We start from the raw sequence: 10548 nt of genomic DNA on the forward strand, positions 1-10548 counted from the left end.
AATCTTGTCATCTCTTGTTGTCTACAATGGCTACAAGTTGAAGGAAGGGTTATAAAAGAGCCTCACTTACCAACATTGAGACCATTTATTCTACTCTCAATTTGTGCATTCAAAATTAAAGGTGTTAAAACAGTCAAACATTCAATTGAATTGTACCACTGCAATTTCTTCCTCCTATCTTTGATCACTTTAAAAGGCTTTTTAAGTCATTTATTGTGTTTTGACTCACTGGTGTTTGAGAAAATCTCACTTTGTGAGGGATTTTAACTTGATAGAAGAGTATTCTTGTTAGTAAGAAAATTTGTAATGAGATTTTTGTTTCTAAATAAAAGTTAGGGTTATTATTATTGATTCATAGTAAAACTTTTAACCTTTAGTTTGAAGAGAGAGGACATGAAATCTTAGAGCCAAACCTCTATATTTGTGCTTAATTGTGCTTTTACTTGCTCATTTATATTCATCAATGAAACTCACTCAATCAAAAGTTACTCTCTCTTGAGTTATTTTTCTGGACAACATTCAAGATACAACATTAATAAGAGTATAATACCATTGGAGGAATATAATTTGAAAATGAATATGAAACTCTAAGGATCAAATTTGTTATCTTCTCTTCTCTCCATCAAACAATTCCCTTTTCGATAGTTCAACTACCACATTTACACACACACACACATATACATTTAGGGGTGGGCTAAGCATTCCAAAAACTTTTTTCATAAGGTTTATGACATGACTAAACATTTTTGGTAATTTTAACATGCATAAAAGAATACCATAGATTGCATATTCATGTATTTTCAAAAAATAGTAACTAACACGTGCATAACCATTTTTTGCATATCGTCGACATATTGTTATGTAATGATGTATTTCATGTCAAGTAATGCAAATAAGGATGCTTATACCCCATACCTCAATTACTTTGGAAGAAAAATTGATAAGACTTGATAAGACCATTGTGGTAGTCTTAGCTTCTAGCCTTTTTGCCTAAGATTGTGACGTGCTCATATAATTTTTCTCAAGCCTTGAACTTCCCATAAGTGTTTAAAAGGAGGGTAGTCATTTTTTTGTTGATCAAGAGAGGAATTACTTGAGTGTTTCCATTCGACTTGTCAACCTCTATTTCTTTTTCATGTTTCTTGGTGGGGCAAAATCGAGAATAGCCCAAACTTTCTCTAGTTTCACCTTGATTCGTTAGTGGGGGATAATGAAGTCAAGGAATCTCTCAGTCGTAACCTTAAAGGTGCATTTTATCGAGCTTAGCTTCATGTTGAATTATCTTAAGGTTTAGAAGCATTAATTGAGATCGCATGAGTGTTGCTTGGCTTTCTTCCTTTGATGAGCATGTCATCCATGTATCCTTCCATATTTTGGTCTAGTTGTGCCTTGAAGAGCTTGTTAACAAACCTCTAGTAAGTGGCCCTAGCATTCTTAAGCTTGAAGGGTATGACTCGGTAGCAATGGATGGTCTTGTCAATTATAAATGTTGTCTTCCCTTAGTCCTTAGGGTGAGGGGTATTTGATAGTAACCTTAGAAGGTGTCTAAGAAACTCATCAGTTTACACCCAACCATGTAGTTGATAACGGCATCGATGCTCGGAAGAGGGTTGTCCTTTAGGAAAACTTTGTTTAGCTCAGTAAAGTCAATGCAAAGCCTTCATTTTCCTAACTCTTTGGAAACCAACACCATAGCTAGTTATTTAGTGTAATCAACCTTCTAAACATACCGAGTAGTTTATCTACCTTTCCTTAATTGGCCCGAGCTTTATTGGGCATGAATTTCCATTTTTGTTGCTTCACTGGCTTGCAACCTTAGTTGATGCTGACTTTATGGGTGATTACTTTTTGAGGAACCCCTCGGGGTAGCTCAAGTGATCAATTGCATGGGATTCGGGTGTTGGGTATGCCAAGATTGTGTGTTCAAATCTTGGGTAATGCAGTAGGTATCGCTTTAATACACGAGGGGCCACGGGCATGGGTCTTTGACTTGGTCTTACTTGGCTCAGCCTGATTGCCTGGTTTGGGTCAATTGATATTTTACTCTTGAGTAATAAAATGGTTTTGATAATGACTATATGAAAATCAATATATGAAAATCAATCTATGTGGATTATATGAATGAGGAAATGAATTTTTAGTATATAAGTCTTAAAGCAAGATATGAAATCTTATAGAGGAAATATTGAGTATGGCTTGTTGAGAGAGATTTGTTTCAAAATATACTTTTGATAATCTCAACTTGCTTTCAAAATAATCAAAATGAGCTTTCAAAATAATCAAAATGAGGATTCAAAAGAATCAAATGAGGATTTGATAAATTTTCAATCTTTTCAAAAGGATAGTCGACTATGTTTTTCATTCTGTTGACTATGCTTGAAAATAGTCGACTATTCTATTTGATCTGTCGACTATTCAAGGCATCTGTCGACTATTTTAGCATCTGTCGACTATCGAGTAAGGATAGTCGACTATGCCTTTTGGTCTGTCGACTATTTTTGTTCATAAGTTTCAAAATTTTCTTCACATTTTTGCATCTGTCGACTATTGGAATGTGTCTGTCGACTATTGAAAATTTGTGTTATAAGATAGTCGACTATTCGTTTTGTCTGTCGACTATTTCTTGCTTTACTTGTAAAAATAGTCAACTATGCATTTCTTCTGTCGACTATTTCTTTTTGCAGAAAGCTCCAACGGCTATTTTTTCAAATCCCAACGGCTCCAAACGGCTATATTTCTCTTCAACTTTGTGGGACACTTATATATACATCTCATGGATGATCAAGGAGAGGCTAATGGACGGAAACGAGATGATCTAGCAATTGCAAACAATTTTATTCGAGCTTACAGTGTTTGGGCTTTCATTGTTTTATTTTTCTCTTCAAGGCTTTGCTGTTCTATCATTGTAAATCCATTCAATTAAGCCTTGTTTAATCTTGAGAGACATTGTAACTAAGAGATTCATCTCTTAGATTATCTCATTTTCTATATTTCTAAATTTTTCCTAGCTTTGTGCTAGAAGACTTGCTCGTTGAAGCAAGTGGCTGTTTTTCCTAGCTAGGTGCTAGAGGGCTTGCTTGTATGAGCAAGAGGTTGTATTTCCTAGTCTTTGACTAGAGGACCTACTTGGTTTAAGTAGGGGGTTTTAGTGGATGGTTTGAAAAATCCTTAGTGAGGAGCTAAGGTAGTGGATTAGGCTTGGTTAAGTCGAACCACTATAAATCCTTGTGTTTTCTTATGCTTGTGTACTTTGATATATTTATCATTGCTAGCATTTCATTATCCTCACTTGCATTGAATTTTTACTTTCAATCAAAAGGATTTCAAAATTTTTAAATCAAGTTTTTAAAATAACCAATTCACCCCCCTCTTGGTGTGTGCCATAGAACCTACTGTTCTAACAAATGCCCATAGGTTATAGGGGAGAAGGTGACGGTCTCTGTCGAAAGCTTATGTGCTGGGGCTTCCTTCGATTCTTACATTAAAAAAAAAAAAAAAAAAACTTCTGAGTATTATGACCTAACTTTTGACAGGATTAACTAATTAAGAGTTATGGTCCTCTTGGAGAAGGACTTCAACTAACTCATCAATTGGCATCCCATCACCTTTAGCTTGTTAAGCCTTTCCAACACACAGCTTGTTAGACCTGAGGGTGTTATCATGGTTGGTTTTAGGGAAGAAATATTAAGAGTGCTTTCCACCTAAGTTAGACAGAAGGGCTTTTACCTTGCCTTTCAAGCTTTTTTCATTAGTTGAGAATGAAAGGATGATACATAGAATTCACCAGGTCAACCCTAAATTTTCTCATTTTGTTAGGGTTGGGGAACTTTATCACCATTCTATGGGTGCATAGGGTGGCTTGGAAAGTGGTCAATCCCAATCTAATGAAGATAATGTGGTAAGTTGAAGGAGTATTTTCCATTAAGAAATCAAGATTAGTAGTTACTTTCCTTAAGCTTGCCTCTGCAGTCACAAAGATCTATATGGACCAGTCGACATACACTACTTTCCCATCAAAGTCGATTAAGGGAACTTGAACCAACTTGAGTTGTTCCATCTTATATCCTATATCAAGAAAGGCCGTTCGCTATATATAGGATCTCTGAGGAGCTCCTAACATCGACTGGGATTTACCTCAACTTCCAGCCACTAATAATGGTAGAGATGAGACGGGCTCCTCCATCTTTGGTCTTCTTGCTTGATTCTTTCCCCTTCCTAAGCGATGGGCTACTGAAGATATCCTCAATTCAACAAATCTTGTATCTCCTTCCTTAGTTGTTTGTAGTCCTTGGTGTCACAACTGTGGTCCTTAAGAAATCGATAGTACTTGGCTTGGGGCCTTCATTTTATTCAGCCTCCTTAAGGAGTCATTTTTCTTGATGGTAATAAAGATCTTGATCCTCAAGGCTTTTAGAGGTGTATACCTAACCAAAGTTCTATAGGGTTGGTTAAATTGATCTGGTTTTGCACTATTTCCCTGCGATCAATTTGTTGAGCCTCTTGTCCTAGCATCTTATTCTTTTCTCTCTATATTTTTCGTTTGCTCGGCCTTTTAGGTTCAGTAGACTTTTCTCATGCTTATGTATTTCACGACACTTAAAGATGTTTGAGAAATAAGTCAGGGGCATTTTTAAGCAACAAGTCAAGTAGTCGACCACCCTTTAGGCTATTTTGGAATGCAACCATTGCAATGTACTGGTCGAAGTCTTTGCCTCTTCATTGAACTAAGTAACATAGTCTCTCAAGGACTCATTTTTCCCTTGTTGGATGTTAACTAAAGCCATTGTCACCTTCCTAAGACACCTCAAGGGTGCGTAATGAGCGAGGAAACTTATCTTTAGCTCCTCAAAGCCATGGACAAAATAGTTAGGTTATTGGAAATACCAATTCTAGGTATTCCCATTCAAGACTCGACACCACATTCCATTTGATGCAGCTTACACTAACATGTGTGAGGTGAAGAACTCTATATGGTCAAAGGGGTTGTTTGCGTCATCATACTGCTTGATGGTCGATGTTGCCCAGAAAAATACCCAAGAAGGGGGTGAAATGGGTTTTTAAAAATTAATTAATAATTTAAACTTTTTTAAAAACTCTTAAATTTGTGATTTTAATATGTGTTGATTGCAATAGGATTAATAACAATAAAATCACACAATCACAAGGAATAAGAGAAATTTATAGAGATTTGGCTCTAAAGAGCCTAATTCTCTCTTAAGACTTAGTTTGAGGTTCCACTAGGGAGAATCAACACTAGCTTTTAATTGGAGTTAGAACCAACATACAATTTCTTGCTTAAGCAAAAACCACTAGCATACTACTAGCAAATATAATCCCTTCACACAACAAGTGAGTAAAATAATTCCCTTACACAACAAGTGAGTAAAAATAACAAACTTACAACCAGAGTCAATTACAAACAAGTCACTAACGATTAATAATTCTACCAGCTAGCACACTTCCAGCACTTCAAATCTTTTGACTCTTATTTGAATGCTCTATTAAGTTTGTTCTACTTGAGCTTCCATACTTACTCTATATATATACATCTTCCAAACACACTAGCCATTAAAGAAAATGTTAATATAAAGTTTGAAATTCAAAAAATGTTTAGGCTTTCTCAAACAATACGAAAACATGTCTCACATTTAATTCAAAATAAATTTACTTTTTACATGAGAAATCAAGATTTGAAAATTCAAATATAAACTTTGAGACATAAATGGTTAAAACAAGAAAACATGTCCAAAAGTAATCTTTTTTAATTTGAAATAAATTTACTTTTTGCACGAGTAAGAGAAAACATGTCTAAAAACAATTCTCCATTAATTCAAAATTTAAAAATTTAAATATTTAAATATAAGCTTTTGAGACATAAATGATTAAAATAAGAAAACATATCTAAAATCAATTCTCTTTTAATTCAAAATAAATTTACTTTTTGCATAAGTAAGAGAAAACATTTATATCATAAAAATATTTTTGTTAATTATCAAAACTTAATGAATATGAGCAAGTTGACTCAACATTCTCCCTCTTTTCGATGATGACCAAAAAAAAAAAAAAATGATTTATGAGATTATTAATTTGATAAAATATTTTTGAACTCCCTCTTAATTTTATACTATAAGCTCTCTCTTTAAAAAATACTAATAGCATAAAAGTGTTTTCGATATAGCTTAATAGATAAAATAATTTTTAAGAGTCTTAAAGACCAAACCTGATTGCCTTGATTGCACTTGCTTGATGTCCTATCTATCAGATATACTATTTCCTCACATACACGAAAAAATATCATGATATATTTTTCTCCCTCATACAAAAATAATATACAATTCACACTTTCAAACATACAATCTCTCATCTCATAACATCTTATTTTTCTCTCATTTTTTATCATAATCAAAAAGACATTGTTAATGAAGAAAATAAAGATTTAAACAATACAGTCCATGAGAGAAATTTACCAAGCATAATCCACATAAACAATATGATGGATGATAAACAGAAAGTACTGACAATATAAATGTATGAAAATAATTTTAAAATTATGATGCAGTATAAAGTTATTTGATAATAGTATTTTTCGTAAAATATTTTTGCATTTAGCACATATCTATCTTTCATATATATATGAGAACACATTTAGAAATTCAACACACAGAAAAATGTTCTCTTTTATTCAAAATGGATTTATTATATAATTACATTTTTTTAAATAGATATTAATTTGAGGCAATAATTTAAATTATTTATATTTTATTTTATAACATATATTATTATTATTATTATTATATCTGAAACAACTTTTCGAATTTCTCTCCACGCGTTCAATGCGTGTTCCAACAGTTTTTCAGAATTTCTGCGAGCGTCCAAATGTTGTCGCGAGTCCCAACAACCTTTCTGATTTTTCTCTGCGTGTTTCTCTCCAGCATGTCTCGCGGATTTTCTACAGATTTTGAGGCTGGTTTCACGGAGTGTCTGTTTCCATGTCGGGTTGGGTCCGGTTATATAATCGAACTTCGTCCATTTGCAAGAAGGTTTAGACGAAATCAGTGAGTCTTTCTCTTTTCAGTTTTCCTTCAGTCTTTCCATTGTTCACCAGAGAGCATATATTGCTCGTTTTTTTTTACTATTCACCAAAGAGCAAAATCTACTATGGCCACTGATGCTACTGCTGTTGATGCTGCTCCTTCAACTTCCTTTGCTGCCCCAGTTGCAGTTCTGGCCATAACTCCAACATATGGTTCTCAATGCAGTGCCTGCAAGTTCTTGAGAAGAAGATGTATTCAAGGGTGTGTCTTTGCTCCTTACTTCAGCCATGAACAAGGACCTACTTCTTTTGCAGCAATCCACACGATTTTTGGTGCCAGAAATGCCTCCAATCTCCTGGTCGGCCTTTTGGTAAATGATCGTTATGCGGCTGCCATTACACTCTCATATGAAGCTCAAGTTAGGGTTCAAGATCTCATTTATGGTTGTGTATCTAAAATTTTTTCCCTCTAACAACAGGTATATATGATGAACCACTATAAATCCTTTGGGTTCTCTTGTACTTGTGTTTTTTGTTTATTTATCTTTTCAAGCATCTCTATATTTCTCACTTGATTCATATATTTAACATTTCATTAAATTTTTTTTTATATTTTTCAATCTTGTGTTCTCCATTGTCAAGACGAGATTATTTTTGTACGGTTGATACCTTATCATGCCATTTTAAGGTTTTGAGGTTTAACGAAACCATGGTCTTTATAGACGACATCTCCTTTTTATCAAAAGAATTTTTAAGGAAAAAGAATTTTTATATACCAATTCATCTTTTTGAGTTTCTTGACTTAATTTGCTAATTATGTGTTATTTTTAGGTTAACAATCTACAAGTTTATCTAGCCTTTTTGAAGGAGTTTGCAGACTCTTGTGCAAACCCTCAAAATGTTCAAATTTGGTTTCACTCAGAAACCAATTCAAACTCTATTCCAGAACTTGATCCGAGCTTCACAGGTAATTTTGGACATATCCTAGAAGAAAATGTTTCGATTTCTAATTTTCAGGAAACTAATTTTTAACATGATCCAAACCCTATCTGGGGTTCTGAAAACCCAGTCATCCCAGAAGAAAACTTTGATGAATTTGGATCCTTCGTGTTCGGCAATCATCATCAATACTAACCATTGGCGAAATCCAAAGCTATCGTGGGAGAATTAGATTTTTTTTTTTTTGATTTTTTGTATGATTTATTAAGCTGTAATAATGAGAATTGGGTTGAAGGCCTTTTCCAGGTTCTTGTTTTTTTTTTTTTTTAATTTATTTATTTTTTTTTATTGTGGAGAATTGCAGTTGATTGATAAAACAATGAAGCACTAGGATACCAAATGATTTTAAGAAATATATTTAGGCATACTTATATTTAAAAAATGGGAGATGAAAATTGATCGATTAATCTCATTTTCTCCCGGAGGCTTCAGGAGAGTTGATTGTGAAACCTTCCACAGTCGATTGCAATAATGCAGTTTTGAAAGAAGATTCATCTTTTTGAAACATATGCCAAAAATAATTAGTAAAACATATACCAATATATTCTATAAGGCCTGTGCGATTTTGAGGAAATCAATAAAAAAATAGTAAGACATTGACAAGTATCTTGAAATGAGATTTATGACGTTGAAAAAAATTAAAATGGGGACAGTTTTCGGTACAGTTGTGATACATCCTAAAACAAATTGAATGATCGTAAGGGATTTCTAGAAAGTCAATAAAACCCTTATGGGGCTCCGTTTTTATGTAAGCATTAACCCTGAAGTGGTTTTGGGATGAAACAAAGGTCTTGTGAGAATGTTGAGACAAAAACGTACTTATCGAGTAAATTTTGAGTTATTAATTTTAGATTTTAGGTATCTCGTTGAGAATTAAATAAATATTTGTAGGTATAATTGCAATTAGAGAAAATATCCAAGCGAGATGATGAAGAAATTTGGAATTAAACGAATAATTTTTTGAGATATCATATTACATAATATATTATATAGTTATAATATAATATCTAATTATATACGCATGTGGCCAAAGTTTATGGGTGAATTAAATGATTTATATGTGAAACAATGGGTAATGCTTGGTGCCCAAGACTCGTATGTATATATATATATATATATGGGTGGGCATTTGAAGTAGAAATCGGAAAAGAGAGAAGTAGAGAGCAGGGGGCTGAAATCAGAGAGAGAGAGAGATAGATGTTGGCTGATTGTGGGATGGCCAGTGGCGGCCGACCAATGTCTGTAGTGACAGTGAGCGGTGGCCTGGAACGGCCAAATTCAGCCATGGCAGTAGCAACTTCAAGCTGTGCAGTTGTAGCAACAATTGGTGGGTGCATGATAGTCAGGGGTGGCCATGGCAGCAACGAAGTTGGCGTTGCAGTAGCTGGGAGGCACGGCGGCAGAGGTGGGGTGGCGGCAGAGGAGGGGTGGCGGCGAAGCAGGTGTAGAGGTGGTCGGTGGAGCAATAAGGAAAAGCAGGGGAGAAGAAGAAAAAAGGAAAAAGAAAAGGAAAAAAGAAAAAAAAAGAAGAAAAAAAAAAGAAATAGAAGAAAAGAAGAAAAATAGGAAAAAAAAATGGGAAAAGCTTTCGAAAAATTTTGAAAATTTCTAGGAATTAATTTGGGGGCTAAAAGAGCATGCCAAAGCCAAGAAATTATCTGGGCATGCATTTCGAGATAAGGGTTTAATATGCTTTGTGTAACGGCCCGCCTCTCGAAGCCCCCGCTAGCATTGATGATCCGTGAGAGGGTTATTACTGGTGTGATATAGAACAATAACATAAACTAAAAACTCAAACACCACCCTTATTAAAACCATACATTTTTAATCACATATCATCTCATAGTCATTCTTGCATAAACATTCATATTGTGAGCCCACCTGGCTTACATAACATATATCCATCTCAAAATTATAAAATGTTACTAAAACAAAAGCACAACGACATCCATGACCTAGTCTCGGGATGACTCTTCACTTGCTATCATGACTCGATGATCTGGACCCAACTCTGTCATACGCACTTGCGATCTCAGGATACTCTTACCTGGAATGGTGGAAAGCAAACGTGAGTCACAAGACTCAGCAAGCCCTAGAAAAGAAGGTTGTAGGTTAAACACATAACTCTTCCCGTAATGCCCCATGCCATTTATGCCAACGCAACAACATACCATGCCATGTACCACATGTGCTTCTACCTCGAATGCATAATATAAAGTAACTTTGCACATAAACGGTCATTGGGGCCCACATAAGACACACTTTGGCACCCAAGTCCCACATACAAACCTGTTTCGGCCTTATAAGGCTACCATACCATCATTCCTGACCTGTCTTTTCCTGTCCTTCATAACATGTGTATAACATAAGACCATTCAACCTTAAGTTCGAAACTCGCACTCTCCGGCTAATCTACCGAGTCCATGCCTCATAATCCACCCATATTATAGCCTTGCACTCCTTGGCTAACCTACCGGGTTTGTGCTATCATCAAAATCACTCTTCTCACCATGCAA

The 10548-nt window shown here is 34.8% G+C and overlaps 1 protein-coding gene across 1 annotated transcript in view; it reads left to right on the top strand.

Annotated features, from left to right (window-relative positions):
- The window catches only part of LOC127806380 (uncharacterized), a 50749-nt gene extending 47909 nt beyond the window's left edge, over positions 1-2840 (top strand). Inside the window, exon 8 of the mRNA XM_052343620.1 lies at positions 2685-2840. The gene's annotated coding sequence lies outside the window, so the exon portion shown is untranslated. The remainder of the gene's footprint in view (positions 1-2684) is intronic.
- The last annotated feature ends 7708 nt before the right edge of the window (positions 2841-10548 follow it).

The sequence above is a fragment of the Diospyros lotus genome, chromosome 7, assembly GCF_014633365.1.
Source record: "Diospyros lotus cultivar Yz01 chromosome 7, ASM1463336v1, whole genome shotgun sequence".
Taxonomy (NCBI): domain Eukaryota; kingdom Viridiplantae; phylum Streptophyta; class Magnoliopsida; order Ericales; family Ebenaceae; genus Diospyros; species Diospyros lotus.